Genomic DNA, 23,667 nt, shown 5'->3' on the forward strand with positions numbered 1-23,667 from the left:
TGACATTAATTCCCGGGCGGGTTCTGCTATAGACCTCAAACTATCAAACACTCAAACATTTAACAGATGAAAAAAAGAGGGAGCTGGTGCCTTGGCAAGGGGAGATTTCAAGGTTAAAGTATTTGAATGTGAATTTTTAAACTTCTGTCTTGGTTTGTTTAAAGTTGCTCCACAGCTAGACTAAGAGTTCCATTAATTTGGAGATTCACTGAACCACAGATGAGGTTTTTTCTTACTCAGCTTTATGTGTGCATACGTGTGTGCGCGCGCGTGTGCGTGTGTTTTCCTGTACCAGTCCGAGAAAGACACCTCTCCTCCTAATCCACCACCATTTCCTCAGCAATAAGCCTGAATTGGTTTGACTCACTTTGTGAGTCATGTGCCTGTGTCACTCCAGAACCAGACTAGCACGATCCAACAAAGACAGAGAGAAGACAGAGCTCCAATAAGCAGACGTTAACTGACCCTAAGTGATGGAGGGGTAAGAAAAAGTGATGAAAAGGATGAGAAAAGGCATGCGGCGAGGGAGGGTGACGGGGGACAATGTGAGGAGCGGGGAGAAGGAGAGGGAGACAGAGGGTTCCCTCTCCTCATCTGTTCATGCTGAGAGGAAGACCCGGGGGCAGGAAACAGGCTGGATGAATGTGTGATTCCAGTGGAAAACTCTGGATGCCATGGACAACATTCCTCTCTTATTAGGGAATCTGGTCTGTAGCCACATTATAGCGCCTGACTCATTACTGCGTATGTGTGTGTCTATCAGACAGGCACACATCACACACACACACACACACACACACCATCAAGATGTTCCCCACCTGTTATTCTCGCTAAGTTTTGGCCGGCGCACAAAGTCATAGCGAGAGGAGAGGGGAAAAATAGCGAGAAGAAAGCGCATAGGACGGGAAAACTAGAGAGCTCGGCATGTCTGTGTCTTGTTTGTGGTTTTGTCTTCATCTGTAAACAGAGCTGCTGCTGTGAGTGTGTTAGCATGTCATTATCTCATTAAGAATTGATGGCTTCTGCACAGACGGTTCAAACAGTTTTGTTTGTGAGCGTTCAACGACTGATGTTGTACAAACACAACAACCACAAAACACACATATCCTACAGTGCGCCACGACACACACAGATGCAAGGAGATGGTAGCAAACCTCCTGCCGCTTCGTACGCACGCTTACTTAACAGAATCCCTGTCCGGGTGTGCTCGTTTAAAAACACAGACTTTAAGAAAATACATTGATGGACAAAAGTGGCACTTCTCCCTCTTCATCCCTGCCTCCCTCTCCTGTCTCTGTGCCCCCCCGGCCACCTTTTTTTTGTTGCTGATGTTTAAGCACTCTCAATGATGTGAAGCATTTTGTGTAAGCAGACTTCAGAGAGTGAAGGGGGGGAGTGAGGAGGAGTTGGGGAGCATATCTAGGGGCAATAAAAGTGGGCTAATTGGGGCCTGGGAAACATGTTTGTTTTCTCGCTTGTTCTTTTTTCCCCCCTTTCATTTTTTTTTTTCCCAGCCAGTCACAGCAGATCTGCTCATCTGAGAGGGACAAGTGGAGAAAGGAAAGAGGATTAGATTCTGGTAAGACACAAATCGTTGCACACGCACACACATGTACGTCTGAATGTGCCACTGCGCTCTGCAGACGCACACACACAAACGAGACTTAACATGCCATGAGGCAGCTGTGGGGTGTGTGTATTGAACAAGATCTGTCTGTCTGAACCAAATGACCAACAGGGTGCAGGGCCCTCCATTGGTCCACTCACGCCGCATCGATATGCTGCCGCTCGGCCTATTCAGCAGCAAAGAGCTTTCCTATGGCTGCGGCTCCACACTGGATCAATGCTATGAGCAATGCAGACAAACTGCTGCTAAACAGACCGGCCCCTGCCTTGAGAGAGCCGCCACCGCACCGGCTCCCCCAGGCTCGGATCGTTCGCCTAATGGAGGTCTCCGCTGGGGCCCCCGAGGGCCCCTTACGACCAAACAGGCCCCCAAGGATTCAGCCCCCCTCCTCTCCTCAGTCTCTCTGGCTGTCATCCCCCTATCCCTCAATCGTTCCTCCATCCACACAGTTGTATCGACCTCCTCCTCTTTAATCAGGAGCGCTGACGTATCCTCATGTGTGCGTTTGCGTGCGATCTCAACATCCATACTAATGTGGAGTGTGTGTGTGTTTCAACTGCTGACTGTAAAAGTCCAGCTTGACTGGTTCAGGTAGTGAAAAAGAGAGAGAGAAAAAACCCCTCTCTCTCTCTCTCTCTCTCTCTCTCTCTCTCTCACCCTCCCCCCTGAAGGTTGCTGGGATCCCTCACCACATGACTCCTGACTAGTCACCCCTGCATTTGTCTACTTTAATAACAGTGAAAATAGCAAGAGATGAAAAAAGAGCGATGGAAAGAACCTGCATATTTGTCATTTCCGATTGTTTACCTTTTTCACGGCAAATTGATTTTTACATCTCCTGTTACTGGAAGCTCTCTGGGCTCGACTGCCAGGCCTGTCTGGCTCTGGCCTCAGCTGCCAAGCCCGTCTCTGGGCTTTATGACCTGGCTCTGGGGAGGACTTTTAAGGCTTTCAACTCACAAGTCATTTCAATGATACAATACTGCTTTTGTCCTAACCACCTTTGTTGTTTTCTTTCTCTCCCCCGCCAGCTTTCACTCTCTTTCTTTTTTTCCTCTTCTCTTTTCATCTCTTATTCCCTTTTTTCGCTGGCTGCGAGTGTGAGCTGCTAAGACTCTAGCCTTTTTCTTGTCCATACCTGTTTGTTTGCAGAAAAGGTGGACTTGTTGCATCATGACGGGTTGACAATCAGAAAAGATGTGCTTATAGGGCAGACGTACACACACTAAAAACCTCCAGCTGACATTTCAGGCTCGCTGTGGGGCGAGCCTGGTTGAAGCAGGCTAGAGTTTCACTGTGGTGGCCTGGGCGGTGCGCTGTGGTTCGGATCTTCCTGGGTTCTGGTAGGACTTGAGGTTTGCCTGCAGGGACCTCCAGTGAGCCAGGCAGCAGGCCTGAGCTAAACTGAGGCCAGAGCCAGGAATAGTCCTCAGTGCAGAGGGCAGGCCTAATGGTGTGTTTGTAAGGGCGAACCCAAACAAACAACCTGCAGTTTGAATTGAAGGACTGAGTGAGGCTACAGCCAGATGCTGTCGAATGGGAGAAACACACACAAACACACGCAAACACACAGCGTGTATGTATACAGAGAAGCTGGGGTTGAAATAGACTTGTGGCAAAAGAAGCACACCACGTACCTCCAGACTAAAGTCATGGCATCAGCCTCACAACGCGCAAATATCTGGACCTCTGCTTTATACACAGCATCTGTATGTGTGTGTGTGTGTGTGTGTGTGTGTGTGTGCGTGTGTGTGTGCTAACTGAAGTTCGACCGTTTTGCTCCATATTCACACTAATGAGAAAAAAAGGGCCAGAAAACCTCTCCTCTAATTACTCCCCAAGGAGCGAGGTTTCAGCATGGCCATGGTGCATAAACAAATACATGTTCATGCACACATACACACCATGACACACACATATACAGTGTATGCTGATAGATCTGAAATAGCATGAGGCTGACATTCAATGTATTCACCTGTTGAAAAGTGTGTGTATGGGAGCATGTGTGAAAGTGAAAGCGAGGATAATAAGGGTAATAATATTATTATGGAAGGTAAGGACATCTGCTAATTGGAACTCAAACAAGTGTGTGTGTGTGTGTGTGTGTGTGTGTGTGTGTGTGTATGTGTGGGTGGGTGTACACGTAGTAAAGGGTATTTCATAAACAAACATTAACACCATTCACCTTACAATTAGACCCTTCTAAACTTCGCCTACACAAAGTGGTTGAACTCAGTCCAATCTCTTGTAAGGACGAATCTAAATGGAGCTTTACCATGAAAACGCTTCTCTTGCTGTACGTGCACTAGTGTGCGCATGAGCGTGTGTGTGTGTTACAGCGAGAGAGGAGACTGACAGAGAGATAATGGGGCAAACATAAGGTCAATGTTTTTATGAAACTGCTGTCTTTGTCTCACTGCATCAGTTCTGACTTTTCTGCATTTAATAGCGGCTTTAATTCAGCCAATGTTAGCCTGCAGCAGCTTTTAACAACTATAATAGTCTTATTCAGCACACACACACACACACAAACACACACACACACACACACACACACACACACACACACACACGCACACATATCTTATTTGAAAACCTGCTCACACTTAGACAAAGAAGGAGAGATATATGACAAAATCAGGCAATCACTTTTTTCTGTCTGAGAGTGAATATTTGGGAAGGGAGTCTTTGAGGCACACACACACACACACACACACACACACACACACACACACACACACACACACACACACACACACACACTCCCTGCCCAGTGTTTGTGGTGGCTGAGCACAGCTGGTAACATCTGGATGTATTTTAGAAGTGTTTACATTTCCAAAATGCTGAAAAACTACACAGTAAGAGAGAAAGAAAGAGAGAGAATTCTGAAAAACACTGCAGGTGCCAGGAGTGTAATAAAGAGAGGAGCAAGTCCCAGAAGAAGATTGTTTAAAATCTATCACAGCAGAGTTAGTTCACTTCACACACACACACACACACACACACACACACACGCACACACACGCTCATAACCGTTGGCCAATTGCAGTTATTGCCATAATCCTAGTCCAACAATAACTGACATCTGGTGCACTAATTGGCAGACTACAGCTTCTCTGTCTGAGTTTTGTCCCATCAAGCTTCCCTTACTGCAGCCGCTCGAATGAAAACGGAGACTCTGCGCTTCAGCTTCACTACACGAAGTGTCTTTTGCGCTTACCAGCTGACAACCACTCTTACGCACTCGAGGCCACACACACAACACAGCAATTTCCGCCGACACGCACACACGCAGATGCATGACTACACACACACACAGAGAAAACAGCTGCATTTCCATTTTACTTCCCCTAAATGACGAAAACACAAAAACAGTTGGGACTTCATTCAGTCTAATCAAAGCTGACACTGAGTACATCTCTGCGAGATGACGTCAACAATGAAGGAACACACGCGCAAACACAGACACACACACACACACACACACACACACACACACACACACAGAGTCCATAGGATGTAATTTCAGTGATTGGGTGTAATTTACTAGTGTAAGTTGAAACCAGACAGGGCAACTAGAGTGATCCCTGCCAGATCAAAAACAAACCATACACACTGGGGCTGGGAGGGGGGCAGCGCACGCACACACACACACACACACACACACACACACACACACTGAAGGTATACTGAAAAGCTACAGTCACAGAGATCCAGGTCCAGACTGTGTAAGGTGTTAAAAATGGCAACGTGCTTGAATGTACAAGAAAGAGTATTTGAATACTGTCCCACGCAAAGTGTCCTTGGGATCACTCTAATCCTCTCAGGTATGCCACTTTCCCATGGTCCAACCTAACCTCAGAACACACACACACACACACACACACACACACACACACACACACACACACACACACACACACACACAGGGGAGATTATTAAAGAGACCTCGTGGCACATGGAGGTTCCTGATGGATTTAACATCAGGAATGATTGTTAACTTTTAGGACTAAAAAGACTTGGAGTGACTCCTGAGAAAAACGGAGCTCTTAGCCAGACACATGGATCACATGACAACTGGGCCGCAGCAGCAGGGACCCCTGGGAAAACGGCACAGTGCCATCTCTCAGATCACAAAGACTCAGGAGCCTAGCAGTAATGACGCCGTGCAGCTCTATCATATTTAGGCATGAATGCACCGTTCACATGTGCAGAAGGTTGAAGTGGGTTTTGACGTGAATGTGTGCATCACAGTCAAGTGGTTAAAAAAAAAAAAAAAAAAAAAAGATAATCACCGTGAAATAAATTAAACCTATTAAGAGGAACATATGCTCAAGGTGACAGAAGAAATTAATTTGGCTCAACTATTGAGACCCATACCTCCACCCTGCTATAGGATTTCTACCAAACTAATTATCACGCTCCACTTTCAGAAATAATAAGGAAAGTACTTAATAGGTTAGGATTCAACCCTGCATTCATATGTCCATTTAACATCCCTGCTTTCATGCCTACACACTCTTGCCTTAATGCAATTTCACATCCATGATTTAAAATAGGGGAAGGAATTATATTTCAAGTGGTGTCAGGATTAGAATATACAAGCAGTGATATTAAAATACTGTAAGGTCTTGTGCATGTGTGTGTGTGTGTGTGTGTGTGAGCGGCGAGCCTTTCTGAGTGGCTGAAGCGGAGGTAAAGATGTTAAATAATGTTTTTGTCACAGTTTAGGACGATGGAGGAATTACAATGAAACCACAGATCTCTGATTAGTCTTCTCTCACTGTATATTAATTTTGCTCCTTCTCTGCTTTCTGCTGGTTCGGAGTTTAATTTTTAAACAGAGCACAGATTATGAAAAGACCCCCAAGTGTGTGCTCCTACGCCAGCAACCCAAGTCTGTTTATCTAGTCAGCCATTCGCTCCAATTATAACAACATCCAAATGCAACTATTGTTTCATTTCGAACACTCTTTAAAATTAAAATCACTTTTTTGTGTTTTTATCCCCTTACTTACGCGCCACTGAATTAGCATTTCGGCGCCCCAGGCTATGGAGAGAGCGCTAAGTCAAAATGCAGGTTAGGCCAGTTTTGTTCATTATCAGTGCAACAAAAGTTACGCATAAAATAAATGAATAAAAAGACTGAGCAAGGCCTCAAGATGATCAAAATTGTGTTTTTCATGACTTATTTTTCAGAGAATTTAAACGCAGTGAACATTAATCATTCTGTGAACTGCACATCGTTATTTATTTACTTTTTTTTTATCTAACATACCCTCCTGTCCTTTGCTTACTTCTCCCTCTGAGAGCTCTGCGTCTCTGTGAACAGCAACATGGCGCAAGTCAGGGAGAGAAAAGGAGTCGATATCCCGATGAGGTCTGAGAGGATTACTGTATGTCACTTCCTCTGAGTACAGCTCACACCACAGAGTGGACTCCACACACACACAGACCCCAAACATCTCCTGTCCCCAAAGGCATCAGCTGAGCTACTGTCAGAAACATCAAAATAAAACAAAAAGAAATAATAAAAGAATTGTAGAAATACAAAGAGTCTGAGAGGGAGAGGTCTATTAAGTGCTGTGGTTTTCTATTAAACTTTAGTGGAGGCGGGGGAGAAAAGGGGAAGAGGAGTTCACATTATCTAAGAGAATTCCAATTAACACTCTCCCCCTCAGTAATTAGCTACTAAAATAGCTAGCGAACAAACCCAAAATCCCAACCCTGACGCCACCGCGCTGCCTAATTAATTCTCAAATCAGGAGCATCCGATGCAGAAAAGAACCTGATACTGTAGATGACAGACAGACTGGTCAGAATAAACCACGAGGACTGCTGTTAAGGTGGAAATTAAAAAAAAAAAAAAAGACGACAACACTGGCTGCTGGCTCGTGAGCTCTCTGTTTTTTGTTTCTCATCCTTTCTGCTGCGACCTTGTCTTACTTCCCTTTTGGATTTTTAAGAGAAAGAAATACTGTAGAGGACTTACTGTAACTGCACTAGAGTCGAGCTAATTAATAGATACATTTAGTCAGAGGTAAGAAGCAAATACCGCTTACCTCCACGAGGAATAAACCTTGGAAAAGTGAGCTATAATAAGAGGAGGAGCGCAGCGAATGAAGGGAATGAGGGCGGGGAGGCTGAAGCGACATAGCCAGAAAAGCAGATATCTTTTAGCCGCCTGACGCTCATTTGCTCCGTCACTGGTCAGTTCTTCCACTGTTTAATGCAAACAGATGAGGCCTTTTCTCGCTCTTTTTCCAAATCCTTTCTTTTTAACGGTGGCTTCTTGGCCTCTGCAGTAACGTCAGCACAGCGTCTATTAAAACAGCATGTGTCCCAGACTGCTATACACACACACACACACACACACACACACACACACACACACACACACATACCCTCTGCACTTGGGACATTTTTTGGGGTGAACTTTTAACCTCTTTCCATGCAGTGACATCTGGGACGTGGGGGTTAAGGTGTGCCGAAAGTTTTTACTCACACTATATGCAGATAAAACAAACCCAATCAGAAGTAGGCATCAGTGTAAGCTGTATTAGGATGTTATCTATCTGCGGCTCTTATCAGTGGCCGGTACTGATGGAGAACACGACAGAGATAAACTCAATCAGCCAACAACCCACCTGGACACAAGGTGGGCTGGAAGATCCCGCTCTAATAAAACCAGCCTAATTCATCTGCTTTTCAATATGCACGCGGCGGCCTGTTTCAATTAGACCTCTAACACGCACACATACTCGCACGCAACTTATGGACAATACAGTAATTCCAACGATTGCTTTTTAATATATTGAGATACCCATCAGGTAGATTTTACACTGATTTTTGCAGCCCACACACACACAAACACATGTAAACGAAGTCTCACGCACACACGCGTACTGTAGACACAGTGGCACATTATAAAAAACACATGCTGTCACACGCTGATCTGTATCTGGACAAGTCAAACTGTGATAAAGTCACTCTTCAACTACAGCAATCGATGGAAGTAATTTATTTACCTCACCAGGCAATTTCTGCTCTGTCTTCAGGGAGAAGGAGAGAGGGAGGAAGAGAGAGGGAGAGAAAGAGAGGGAGAGAGACAGAGGGAGATTTGGCAAGCATGTGTGAGTGGTGTGTAAATTAATCTAGCAGCAGTGAGATCCAGAGCCATGTATAAGTCCATAAAACAAGAGGAGGTTAAAGCAGATCACATCATACATACACACATCAGGCAAAGGTCCAACACCAAAACCACTTCTTCCAGAGAGAGAAGAGACATGAAACGTCATCTAGGTTCCATTAATGTGATGTGCTATCCCTGGATGCCACTAAAAAGAGGGAAAAAAAGAACAGTTAAGAGTTCTTTCTCTTCCTTTTTCTTTCTTTCTTGCTTTCTCGCCATTCAAAAGCAACACGCACTGGAGAGAGGCCTGTCCACGGTCCTTAACTTTAACTCAATGAAATAAAAGGCACTTAACTAAGCCTCAATGACTGATACAAACACTGCTGCTGGCTGGTGCTCACACACATGCACACGCACACATGCAGACGCACACTTATCCCACCTCCTCAGATGCTCATGCATATGCATGTCCATTGTGATTTATGCATCCTGGTGGGGGTGTGAGCCTATCTGAGAGCAAGGCCAACACACAGGTCAGCTCATTTGTAAATCAGTTGCCTATTTATGGATGTGTATGCGCGAGTGTTTGTGTGTGTATGTGCATATCAGTGGATGTTTGCGGCCATAAATCTGTGCGTATCTGCGTATGGGTAGAGGTCAGCGTCGGAAACAGGCTGATAATCACTGTAGCGCCTTCATTCATTATATTTATTGAATTATTTCCAGCTTCTGCTCTTGGTGTGTGTAAATCACACAAGTTCTGCAATATGGGTTGCCGTCCCTTCACTGTGTGTGTGTGTATGTGTGTGTGTGTGTGTGTGTGTTCCAAGTCATGTCCGCTGAGTGCTGACTACTTCTGCCAACCAGCGCTGTGACCCTGCCTTCTGCAGCAGGAAGTCACCCAACTTTCTGACCTCTCTTATTATTCCCAGGGAAGGTTGGGGAAAAGCCTTTAGAAATACGCCCTCCATCAGAGTGGCTGTCAGTTAATGGGGTCCCCACGGTCTCTTCTGTCTTTTGCACTGGATTATGGGTAAAAATAAGGCCAGGTCTACACCCGAAGAGGTGTTAGGGGTTAAACGTACGTTAATATGTGGCATAATCTGAGAATATAGCCGCCTTTGCACACAAAGTGAAGAGAACCGTGCGTGCTTGCCTTTGTGGAAATTCAGCGGTGTTGCTCCACCCTCCTCCCTCCTCCTCTGAACAACAGATTTGGGCTAATAGGGCAGCTGCTTGTCCCCCCTCCCCTAAAACCCCGCTATGCTGCTCCCCTTGCAACCCTTCCACCCTGTCTCCCTTCCCAAAAAAAGCCCAGGAGGAAGCCTGTTGTTTTCGACTTGTTTTTGACACGGCTGTGAATGGAAAAGTTCCAACTGGAACGCTCATCCCTGAAAAAGTTGCATTTAATTTGTCCACTATTTTCCTTGAGTGGTGCTTGGGATATATTGCCAAATCATTAAAAAGATAGCAAAGAAAGGAATAAAACACAGTGTACCATGAGGCCGTCTGTTTATCCATCTATCTGGCTGTCTGTCTCTCCTTTTCTGTTTTGCTACGTTGTCAACACAGGCAACAGTATCCCAGAAATAAACCCTGCATTAGGTCGGCCAGCAACCATGGTTTGTAACGTCATCACTCAAACACAACAGTTTAGACTCTCCACGATGCAAAAAAATATCATTTGGAAAGACTACAGCAAGTGTCTGGATATACACAAAAGAAAATATGAAAATATTACAAGCTATTGCAACACAAAAAAAATAATACCAGGAGAAACACTATCAAGATAAAACCTTCAAACACACAATCAATCAGTCCCTCGCGGCATGTGTAAGTGAGCTTATAGAGATGTTTAAAATGGATTGGGAAGTACAGCGAGTGCGCGGCCAATCACACAAGACAGCAGAGTCTGACCTCTGTGTGTGTGAGTGGCAGTGTTTGTTTGCATGAGAGCATGTGTTTGTGTGTGTATGTGTGTATGTATGTGTGTGTGTGTGTGTGTCGGAGGGGGGTGTCCATGAGCGTAACTGGAGCCAAACTGTAAGCCATATGCCATTCTCCCTCTGGTGCCAGCCAGCCACCCCCGCAAACCAGACAAACACACACACGTACACACACGCACACATATGCACAAACGCACATACGCACACGCACACACGCAAGAGGCTTCCCTGTAAAAAAAAAAAAGCCCCTCCACTTCATTAGGAAAGTAAACACAAGTGCTGTCTGAAGTGGCTAATTAGAGACTAATTACTCCCTGCTCGTTACTAATGCAAATTAGATTACGCTGCTTAACTTCCTCGTGTCCACAACGCTGCTGTTAATTGAGGCCTTTTGAAATTAAATTACCCGCTAATTAGCATATCAAAACCATTAATTCTGAGCAAGGAGGGGGAAAAAAACAACAACAAATGCCAAGTTTTGCTAATGCGTTTTGCTAATTGAATATGTACGCTCAATACAGGGGTTTGTGCCAGGAATACCTATTCAGCTGATCAGCGTGCGTGTGCATTGGTGTGTGTGTGTGTGTGCGCACGCGCGCGGAAGCAGCCAGCCAGAAACACCATGCATCATAAGAGCAGCATATAATTAAAGGAACCATTCCATCTCTCCAAACGCTTTGTCAATATTTCCCTCTGAACGCACGACTCCACTGATGTTCAGCGAGCAGTGAGCGAGGGATACAGCAGAGACACAGAGAGAGAGAGGAGTGTGAGAGGGGATGGATATTCATCTCATGAGAGGCAAAAGAGCCACTGTGTGTGAATGTGGAGTGTGTGGTTTTGCAGCGGTATGTGAGCGGGGTTAGCGTTTGTCCACCCTGTAAGCCGTCTTTGAAGTAAGGAACTGCTGCTCTCCTAAAGCCCCGGACCCCCTGCCAGCTCTTTCTCTGCTACCCCCCTCCCTCTCTCGCTCTCTCTTCAACTGGCCCCTCTTCACCTCCGCTACAATACCTGTCCAATTAGAGAAACACACACACACACACACACACACACACACACACACACACGCACATAGAGCCCATACCCACCCACATACACATTTCGCGGCCACTAGCAGGTGAACAGGCCGATCTTTCCCTCAATCAAAGCTGAATCTGTTTTTCTCTCTCTCGCTCACGGATTAGAAATGGCGAGCATATTCATCGGCCGGGCCTACCTGCTTATGAATAAGAGAGGAGACACACAGAAAAAGCCAGGAGCTATTAGCTACTTTAATCTGCTGACGAAATAAAAGAACCATACATCTAAAGATCCATCTCAGCTTTGCCTGTAAAACCAGCAGAAATAATGTCATTCTGAACAACTCCCCCTTTCCCCTTTCCTAAATATCTATCCAATCAGGGTGCGTGAAAAGCCCCATTCAGGTTGGCCCTTATAAAAGTTTCATCTTATTACACTTTCCAACTTCTCATTTCATTATCCCTATAATGGCAGATGAAAAAAACCAATGGTAAAATTGAGAGGTAGCCATACAAAAAAATTAAATAACCATGATAATTAGATGTAAAGATATTATAATTCCTTTAACAGGATGCATAGAAACTGCTGCTCGACAATATTTGCCCTAATTGCTAGAATTATCATATTAACCAGTTACCATTTGAGTAAGTTGATTAAAAAATTGATTATTCGTCTATTTCTTTTAGGAGTTTCTTAATCAAAATCTTACATCCTTGAAAAATTAATTTGAAGCCGTTTCTTATCAGTTAATTAAATCGGGTTGGAAGTCATTTTTTTCTGTGCGGCATGATTAGAACGGTTCTGTTCTCTTCTGTTCAGACACCATGACGTTAGACGGGGAACTTTTCACTGTCTCATCAAACATTCACAACCACAAGAATAGGACTTCTTTGAAGGGCCCGCCGCCTTTTTTTGCTTCCAAACCTCTGCCTTTCTGATAAATTGTGCTATACCCAATAGATCTTTCTTTCTCGTTAACACATTCTCATTAACGGACAGAGAAAGCGAAAGGAGAGGGGAGTGGAGGGGAAGAGGGGAAGAGAAAAGGAGAGCGGCGAGGGGAGGCAGAGCAGAGTGGAGTGCGGGGGGGGGGTAAAGGGGGGAAACAAGAGGTGGGAAAAACAGGGCAGAAAAACCAAGAACCAATGGCAGAGATAAAGTCAAAGGAAACATGAATACACTGACAAATTTTACCATGCAATGAAGAAGAAAATGAATAATATAAAGACGGCGGCGGCACACACATACAACGTTGCCTGGGTGACAGCCTTGGGGTGGCCTGAGTTGAGACTAAACAACTACGAAAGGAGCTAAAACAAGACCTGCTGTTACTACAGAAACAATCCCACCAAAAACTGCTCTCCCTCAGTCACCTCATCTTTAGTTTTTAATTTTATGAAAATAAACATGAAAATTGTATAAAGCAGGTGGTGGTGAAAATTGATTTTCCATATATATGTGTGTGTGTGTGTATATATATATATATATATATATATATATATATATATGAAATAGATTTTGCTTCGCTCAATATCGGCAGCTTTAAAGACTACACATCAGAGGGTGACTTCACCTCAGAAAACTAGTTTTCTATTTCTGGAAGAAGACTAATTATAAAGCTCTGCCCCTGGGAAAGAAAAGCCCCTCTTGAAGGAGAGAGGGAGGCAGAGAGTCCATTCAGCACGGGCATCAGTGGAATATAAGTTTGTCTCTCTCTACTTCAGCGAGCAGCAGAGCAGAACCGAACAGATACAGTGTGCTCCACTCATCTGTCCATCCCCGACTCCTCAGGGAGGTATGGGAGGATTGGAGAGGGAGGGAGGGAGGGAGGGGGTTCAAAAGGAGAATTAAAAGGAGAATCAGCGAGGATACAGAGCGGTATGGTGAGTCCCTCTGATTGGATAATGAATTGAATGATTATTAGAGCACCGCTAGTAAAGTTACGCAGAGATCTCAGCTCGTCATCAGCCAATCAACACGCTCCCTCATCAACCAATCAGACCCCCACCCAGAGGGGGTGCGGCGGTGGAGGTGTGGGGGCTTTTCTATTTGCTCTTCCATCTGCCTCTCTCCCTACATTTCTCCCTCTCTCTTTCTCTTACAACACGTCATTCTGTCTTTGGTACAGCTGCCCTCATCTTTCTCTGTGGGAGACAGAGAATTCTCAAAGCCACAATTACCGCACAGAACTATCAATTTCCCCTTCTATTAACCCTGTGGGAGGAGAGGGGACCAGGGAGAGGAAGGAGAGAGCAGAGAAGGAGACGAGAGATTCAAATTTGGGATGAAGAGGGGCCACCTTGGTCCCCCCCCCCCCCCACATCCTCCTCCTAGGGTGCAGTCATGTGTTTGGGCTGAGGGGGGAAGAGAATTACACCTCCTCAGGATGAACTTGACCCCACCACTGGAGGTCAAACGAGTTACTATAGAGCACAGGCCCCCCTATCCTCATTACCAGGAAATAGGCCCGGCCACTGTTCCACTAATGCAGACTGTGTGTTAATAAACCAGCGCGAGAACCACAGCGCAGAGCTGTCGAAAGCTAAGAGAGAGATAGACAGCGAGGCAGAGCAGCAAGGAGGAGGATGGAGGGAAAGAGAGGAGAGCAAAAAAGGGCAGAGACGAGGAAGGGGGAGGGAGGGGGCGTGAGCCAGGAGTTGTGTTTCTTAGATCAGCGACTAAGGGCCTGCACGCCGTTACAACGGACGACTGTGACGGCATGCCTGCTCTCTGTGCTCTGCTCCCCTCTCCTCCTCTTCTTTGCTCTCCCACTTCCCTTCCCACCTCCTCCTCCTCCCTCCACCCGTCCCTCCACCCACTCTCCGAGTGAACCCCTGGGGGAGCCGCTCAAACCAAACCCAGCCTTCAGCAAAGTTTCGCAGGCAAAGTTTTCACAAAAGCTCCCAGAAGCCGAACGCCTGCCTGACACCATGAAGCATGCCAGGGTTTCGCTGCCACTCGCCCTCCCTCCTGTCCTCTTTTTTTGAACTTTAGTCCTTCTTTCCTCGCTCAGTCCCCTCCTTTGTTTATGCCGACTACTTTTCCGAGGCTAATGCGCTGTTCCCGACTGACCTTTAGACAATGGAAACCTGCAGCAGCAGAAGTTGCCGATTAGGGCTACAGGTTGCATATGGCAGCGCTGACCTTCACTGGGCAAATGAGCATTGTGGTATCTGCTAATCCAACAGCCCAATGGCCACATTTCAACCTGATATTAAATGCCCTTAGTCCCTGAGGAAGAAATCCTGCGCTGATTGTAAATCCATCAAAACAAAGTCTCATGCTTCACTGCAAACAATAAGGAAAAAAATCCGAAATAGAAATCTGTTCAACAGTTGAATTTAATTCGCTGTCATTTGTTGTTTTCGTCTGTTTTTACACTGAGGTCAAATCTTTTCTTGCAGGTACAAGCAGGCTTGCTGACAAAACGGACAGACCGAGCAAAATTGATCAACACAATTCAACACATTTTTCTTACACTGCACTGAACTCATTCTCTGAATGAGTAAAAGCACACTTAAAGTTTACAAATCAGAATTATTGGCAGGATGTGCGAACAGGACGCAGTAACAGCTTCCTGCTTCTCTTGCATACAATTTGCCTGCACTCAAAGAGAGCAAAATATTTTCTTTCACAAAAAGATTTAATGAAGCAAAATTTTGAGTTTGAAATTTCCCCTTTTGAATTTTCCTATGATGTTTTCAATTTGTTGTTCAAAAAAAAGCAAACACACACACACACACACACACACACACACACAATCATCTTCTCAGAGACTGTTGAAAGGGCTATTGATTGACCTTGCACTGAGTCTTGTCATTTCAGTCATACAGAATAAATTATTTTTATTGAAATTGGGCCTGAGGAGAGGTAGCAAATGTTGGAGGTAAACTGTGATGACAGCTTGGATGTAATGAAGAGACTGAGGGAACACAGAGCCGTGATAATTAGAGACAACAGGCATGACAGGGAGAGGAGGAGAGAGGGAGAGCACAGACGGTGTGTGTGTGTGTGTGTGTGTGTGTGTGGGGGGGGGGGGGGTAGATGGACAGGAGAAAGTGCAACAGAATACGAGGCAAGGAGGAGAAAAGAGAGACAGCGAGCGTTGAGTCCTTCACAGTGAGTGACTATCGGAGCTCCGACAGGGAAAAGAACACTTTCCGGCCAACCACCGACCAGAACATAAGGCAGCCCTTGCAACTGCAGGCACGCATGCTGTGTCATACATCCTTCGCAATGCATGAAAAAAAAAAAAAAATGTAAAAATCAAAGTTAAAAAAAGACTGATAAAATTGTCTTTTTTAGTTTACGTTTGACTCGTTAGAAGTCGACCAAAATTGTCTGTGGCAGGAGGGAAAACGTCTGGGTTTAAACACTGCGTTGTGTCTTTGTAGATACAGTGGAGCAGTGAGCATGTGACAGCAGTATATTCCAATGATGTTTTTTTTTTTTCTCTCTTTCAATCCAGGAAAAAATAGTTTTAATTAATTGTTAAAAGAAAAAAATAATGGTATTTTTCATTTTAAAACTTGAATTGATGTATTGAAGTTAAAAAAAGAAAAAGAAAAACTATGGTACATGAAAAAAAAAACAATTAGAAAACTTTTCTTTAATTAACATGAAATCTGATAACAGTAAATATATTTGAACAGTATCATATGCAGTCCGTTAAGAGTAATTTGCAAATTACCTTGGTTAGGATCAAAAACTGCACTTCTCTTTTCTTACTTTTTAACCTCTTTTCTTCTTGTTTTTCAGTGCTTTCTCTCTGATTTCCTCTTCTCTCACCCCCTGACCAACATTCTGCCGGCAAACAGCTAACGCTGCTTCAAAGGCCAGCAGCCCACAACGCAAACACACACACACACTCACGCACACACACACACACTCTGACTTCTCTATCCTCAGGAACATGAGAGCTGGCTCTGATTCACAGGCTGGTAAAGCTGTGGTGGACAGCAATCTTGATCTGGCAGGATTAGGCTACTTTTATATCCCCGAGAGCCACGGGGAGGAGAAATGGAGGGAGGTGAGTGTGCATGTGGGGGGGGGGGACTAAAAGCCTTCTACAAATGTCAGACAACGACCGGTGACCAGGGGTTGCAGACATCCACACTCACACACACACGCCAGTTCACACACTCGTAAACACTCCTGAAAAAGCCCAAAGTGCCACCCAGAGAAGAGACTCATCACTCTCTGTCTCATCAGTTGGAGGAAGAAGGGACGTGGGGGCAAGGAGGGGAGCAAAGGAGGAGACGGCGGAGGAGGGAGCGAGGGAAGGAAGGAGGGAGCGAAAGAGGGAGGGAGCGAGGGGGGATTACACAATTATTCAGATAACAGCTGGGTATAATCTAGTGGCAGATGTCTCTTGGTCAACAATGCCCACCACACACAGGCGCGCATGTGTAATCGCACACACACCAACAGAGTTTCAATGCTCAGCGAGCAGCCACAGAGCGGAAAAAAAAAAAACCCCTCTGCAAATGAACCTGCACACAACTACTGAACAACACAGCTCTCCACTGCTCTGTCTGGGAAAGTTTTTTGTCTCTGATGCACATGAGACAATCTATAAAAATAATGACAGCGAGCCTGTTTTCTCCAGAACAGCGAAACGTCTAAAACAAATACACACGCAAGTTGGGAAAGTGACGACCTGTTTGCTTTCCTTCTCCTCCGACAGCCGCCTGAAAAACAAAACCTAAAACCTGAGGAATTCTGTCCGAGGCGGAGAGAGGTGGAGGGTCACCCGTTGACTGACAGTTAATTGTGGTTGCGCACGCACGCACACAATGAGCGCACACACATGCAGAGCAGCATCCCTCTCTTCTGTGAGCGATCTCCAAGACTCCGGATAGTGGCTCTAGCAGTCACCATCCTCCCCTCCTGCCTCCCACTCCCCTCCCCTCTCTGAAAGGGCACTATAGAAGCCATAGTGTCTGCACCCCACTGGGCAAAGTCTGTACAGTCTCTTCCTCTTGAGAGCCACAGCAGAAGGAAGAAGAAGAAGACAGAGACACAGAGAGCCTTCGCTACAGGCAAAATCACATTCACCACATTCGCTTTTAAAGTGATCCCTCAATATTTCTTCCAGAAGTTCTGAAAAAGTAAAATCCCAACTTCTTTTCCGTTCTAACACGGACAAATCTTCATGTGAGGTTAGGCGCTGCGGAGGAGGAAGGCCCAAGCGAGCGGCGAGAGCGAGCTCTGTCAATCCGTCAAACCCGGCAGCCTATTGTGATTTAGTTTAACACTGGTTAACAGCTCGTCCTGTCAGGGGATGGATCATCCCACGGCGCCTCACATGCTAATAGCTTAAGTAGGCATCCCATGTCCCCCGGAACTAATACCATAAATACTAATACCATAAAAGAGCAGTGCACGCCAACGCTCCAGCCTCACTTTCGCCTGCGTTAGCCAACATCCCCGATACTTTACGGATTAGAAAACATAATGAGATGCATTTAAATGGTTATTACCTCCCCGGTCCAGGATGGCAAGGAACAGGGACGAGGGGAAATACTGCATCGCTAATTTCCTATCATCGTATGTTAATGTTAAAGTCATCCTGGTTGAAGCAATTCGAATATTCTGATGCAAATCAAAAAACTCCAAAAAAAAAAAAGAAAAAAAAAAAAGCTCAAATAAATCAGATTAATGGCAGGTCTGATAACTGCAGTCAGACAGACACATCGGGAATCAAGTGAAAAGGAAATGAGCAAACTGATGAGCACAGAAATCTGAATTTGAGGAATTTACATCAAGAAGTCAGAGAGAATAACAGAAAACTGATTTGAGTTCAATCCGGTTGCAGTTGAGTTTATGGACCTGGATGTGAGTCCCAGCGCGCTCATCGTCTTCTGTGAATCTCAGCATTTTATCGGAGAGCTCATTCGTCCGCTCGGCAAATTTTACCGCCGCAGCACCACGGACAAACGGGCACTCAAGAGCTGTGTAACGCTCCTCCGCAGTCAGACGGTTTATGCAATGTGCAAAATGTGTGTACACACGCGTCCGTGTGTGCGTATCCCTAACATTCTCTCGCCCTGCGCTTCACAGCTGTCACCTACCCTTCACAGCCATCCTTTTCAATACACATTAAAGCAGTGCTGCAGAAAGTTTAGTCACATTGTTGTTCTGAGCGAAGCTTTCCACTGATCTGCTCCCTCGGTTCCCCCGCTCGATTGACGGCTGCCCTGTCAGTTTGTCGCAGCGCTTTAGAAAACACCAACGGCTCTCTGATGAAGTGCTTACAAAAGGTCATAGGGTGGAGGCGATGGAGGGGAGGGGAGCCGACTACTGAGAGAGGGAGGCAGAGGAAAAGGAAAGGGAGACGGGACAGAGTGAAGGAAAATCCATAACACAAATACAGCTGTCAGAAGCAATGCAGAGTTAGCAGGGGACACGACGACTGATGAGAGCTTTTTCATGAAGATGCTCCGCTTGAGCACAACAGGCGTTCTCTTAGATTTTCTACACACAACACTGCTTGGGGATCTTTTTTTTTTTTTTTTTTCCCTGCTTCTGCTGACCATCTCGCGTGCTCCACCTGGCTGTGCCACTGACCTAATGATCCCGTGTGACTCTTTCTTTCTGTCTGTGAAATCAGACTTGATAGATCCAACTGCCTGACTTCACGATCTGCGCTCATTCCCCCAGACTCGGCAGCCACAGCCCTCTCCTTCAGCTGCAGCCATGGCCTCAGGTGCCAAGCGCACTCTGGAGGAGCTGATCTAATGCTTCCTCAGCTATAATGACCAAAGCCTAAAACCCCTCGCGCTGTCGTTTCCCCTCGCTTCTACCAGCCTTTCGCTCATATGTTCTATCTCTCTGTGCGTCCCTCTCCTGCTTCCCTTTCCCCTCCCTGCCCATAGGAAACAGTCTCTTCCGCTCTGAGCTGTTGGGTCACTCCTTCCCACATCCATCAGCTGTTAATGGGCCAGTGCTCTGTGGAGCTGGGGAAACATCTCATCCCTTCTACCCCCCCCCCCCCCCCAACGCATAGACAGTCACATAGAAAAACTCATCTGAAAGGTATGGACATGTTAATGACCACAGGCTAAACCAGTGTGTCAGGCAAAATGATTACCTTATCCATCAGATGGAGAGAAGTGTGTAAATTTTAAAGAATTAGGTTGGGACTGCGAGCGCGGCCGCTGTCACCTCATATGCAATGACAGCTCTTTCAAAAAGACACAAAAGGCAAAAGAAAGGGCAACAAAAGACAACAACTGCTCTCCCTCTCTCTCACAGGTGGTCAGCTTCCTACAGGCCGCTAAAGGCATCTTCCCGCTCTCCTCCTCTGCTGTCCCGCAACTTTGCTGTGCGACAGCGCCTTCTGACCCATCACAAAGACACATCTCATCTTTGAAAAATGTGCAGGATTTATGATATGCACACACACAGACAGACAGACACGCACACACATACACATAAGTATTCAGCCCTCAGCCTCTCCTAAATAACAGGTTCAATTAGAACCACATGTATAATCAGGCCTCAGTCTAAAGCAATGTGGCGGCAGTTTCACTGTGCAGTCAATCACTTGAATACACAACCAGAGCAGTCCCTCACTTGCTGGCTGCCCATGAAGAATAACACCTTCATTTAATCCATTAATTTGTCAATTATATTTCATGAACATATTTTAAAGAGGTAACAAGCCCATTATTGCTATTTGAATGATATTCAGTGGCTACACACGGAGACGCATAGCTTTCCATTTTCCTTCCTTTAATATCACTAAAAAAGGAACAATTCTACTGCATAAAAATCACACATACACCACATTCAAATGTCTCACTTTAAAACATAATTATGCGGTTGTTACAACCTGTAGAATATCTTATCCGACCATATTTCCACATTTACAAGCCCACGACACATTTCAGCTCAAATGCGCACACATCTTGCAATAACGGCAGCTTCAGGACCAACACTTGAAATAATTCCACTTAAAAACGTGCTCTCGCTCCCTGCGCAGGAATATTTTTGCTTTTCTCAAACCCCATCTAAAGGATATTGAAAATTTAACCATTTCAGCTTTTAAGCAGGTGATGCACTAAGTGCTGCAATAGAAGTAAACCAGTGAGTATCTATCACGGGTCAAACCCTACATGTATAGCAGAGTCGTATACGGGTGCTCTTCAACATCACTTTGGAGCCAAAAGCCCACTCAGACTTGTGGGTTTGGGATAGCAGGAGGGCTTTAATGAAGAGAGCGCCAGAGATGGAGAGACGGACAGGCGAGCCATCAACGCTACCGACGCACAGGACATTTAAAACTTCAAATACTGTCCATTTTCACTCAAGCAGGACAGGTGAATTGAGAAAAAAGCACTCCTGTGTACACACACCCCCACTCAGATATATACACCCTTCCACACATACATTCACACAGGCTCATGCTGGAGGTAAGGACTCTCTGAGTGAGTTTATGGACTAACACAATCATATTGGTGGCTTTTAATCCCGCTGAAGGGGTTTTAAAGCGCACGAGATTCACAGCCATTACTGCCTGTCTCTAGACGGTCTTGCGCGTGGCTCGAGTCACACACAGCGGCACACAGTCACTTTGCTCAGGACCGAGCTGAAAATCATCATTTAAGTAACGTGTCAGTAAGCATAACAGAAAAACAACGGAGTGGTGGAGAGCAGAGTCTGCGAAAAATCAGCAGTGTGCGAGCGTCTCTTGCAAACAATGAAAGAAAACAGGACATGGAAAAGACACAGCTGTCGAGAGAGGAGGGGGGAAAAAAGGCAAAGAAGGAAAAGTGTCGAAGCAAGTCAGATGAGAAAAGGTGGCAACGCTGAGGCAAACACACAGACACGGACGCACAATAGCCGACAGAGAGCAGAGAGAGTCAATCTGTCTCTGACACCTCTGGCTTCCTGCACACGTACTCTCTCTTTTACCCAAATAACTACTTCTGCCTCTCAAATACTCTTTTGTTCATTGTCTCCTATTATATTTCCATGAAAAGCCTGTCACTGATGTGATAGCCCATCAACGAGCAAAGCACTACACCGAAACAATAACTTTACAGTGAGTTTGTGGGCAAGTGCTGAAATAGAAGCAAGGGATTATAAAAAAAAATGGAGCTCTATCCTTAATCTCGCTCTTCTCCCAGCTTTCTTTTTTTTTTGTGGCTTTTCATCATCGATTTTAAATGAAAAACTCCGCAGTAACTAAAGTGTGTGACGACCTGTATTTTGTTGGACACCGTACCTTCAACTCCAAACATCGTTGTTTTAACTGAGACATCTCAGCTGCTCAGCCCTCGCTGCACCACAGATAAATTAAGCAGCTGGAGGAACATGTAGCAACAAGAGTGATCATTTTTTAAAAAGAAAATCAAAGTCAAAACTGGCTGAGTTATTTTTTCCAGACTTCGGGGGAAATCGTTTCAGCCAATTGAGCATATTAGACAAATCTAAAAGAAAGATGTGAGATAGATGCATTCAGGGTCAGTGCCAGCACGCAATTGTGTAGATTATTTCCACACTATTAAAATGGTGTACTGGTATGCAAATAAAACACATTTATCTCATGTCTACGATAAAATGACTATTAAACATCTTAAAATTCTGATCTAATTTTGTTGATTTAAATAAGCTGCCATACCAGGCTGTGTGAGCACTGTTGTGCATTTAAAACAAACAAACAAAAAAATACTGTGCAGCTTTCATGAAGCTTAATTCATGCAGGTGAACTAAAGTTTTTTTTTCTATTTTTTTTTTTTTTTTCTAAATTCTGCATACACTTTACACCAAGGGCTCCGAGCCACCACAAAATACCTGCTTTCCTGTCTGACACCACAAACTTGACAAGGTCATAAAACGTGATGAAGAGCTTTTTCATTCCCGCTGGATCTTCTATTAAAGTGCAATTAAAAGTGTGTCATCGCGTCGCGGAAATGCCACCACAGAGGACAGGAGGGGGGGGAGGGGGGGTGGGGGGGACACACAACAGGACACAGTAAATAAAATTAATTATGCCAAATGCCCCGGCGCCCATCAATCACAGAGCAATAATGCCCGTGTCAGGGTGTGCACCCACACGGCCTGTATGCTTTTCTCTCAATGACAGACAACTAACAGCAATTAATTGTCATTTCATCTCTCCCTGTTTTTTTTGTTTTTTTCGTCTGCAGCTTTTCCATCATGCGGGACCTGAGTCCATCTGAGCAGCGGGATGTGCTGGCTGATGTTTGATATTTGACGAGGAGAGTTTCATTTGAAGAAAGGAAGAAGGAAAAGAACAACTTGAATTTTCACACTCAAGCTGATGTTAGACATTTTGTGCTGTGCGCAGTTTGGCAAATTAAAGGCGAGTTTAAACTGTTTATGTCATTACAATATGTTATTTAAAAAAATTATAGTGCCGGTGATAAGTTTTTTTTTTTTCTCTTTTTCTCGAGGAAGAAAAGATCATTTTCCTTTGTGGTGCAGGCCTACTTTCAGGCGGTTTATGACTGCAATAAGAAGGGAAAAACATGGGTCATCCAGAGGTTCTGGTACAGACTTCAACCCCCTCAATTTCTAAATTTATAATATTGCCTGAGTCAACTCTAAATATGTGGGAATATTTTTATATTTCATCACCAAAAGTATATCATGTGTTCTTTCGCCCCATGCAGTCAGCCTCATTTCTGAATGACAAAAACAGACTAATACGCATCAGTGTTATAACGCACTAATTTCCCACAACACCACAGATTAGATCCATTTTAATTTGACCGTCTTTTAAGCTGGAATTGAACTTTTACAGTGCATGAACAACTTTCCTCCACGTCCTGTTGCTCAGACACTCCTCTGTTTATCGCTTCTTTATTTAATCCGCGGAGATAATAGGCAAAAATCGCACAAAAAAAAAACTCAGCGAGGTCAAAGACCGCGGCTGCAATTTCAAAAGTCAAAATCGTGTGAAAAGAAAGTAT

The 23,667-nt window shown here is 45.0% G+C and overlaps 1 protein-coding gene across 5 annotated transcripts in view; it reads right to left on the minus strand.

Annotated features, from left to right (window-relative positions):
* Positions 1–23,667, minus strand: part of foxp4 (forkhead box P4) — an 89,263-nt gene that overhangs the window by 64,524 nt on the left and 1,072 nt on the right. The gene's annotated exons all lie outside the window — the stretch shown is intronic.

Source organism: Chaetodon auriga, chromosome 2 (assembly GCF_051107435.1).
Source record: "Chaetodon auriga isolate fChaAug3 chromosome 2, fChaAug3.hap1, whole genome shotgun sequence".
Taxonomy (NCBI): domain Eukaryota; kingdom Metazoa; phylum Chordata; class Actinopteri; order Chaetodontiformes; family Chaetodontidae; genus Chaetodon; species Chaetodon auriga.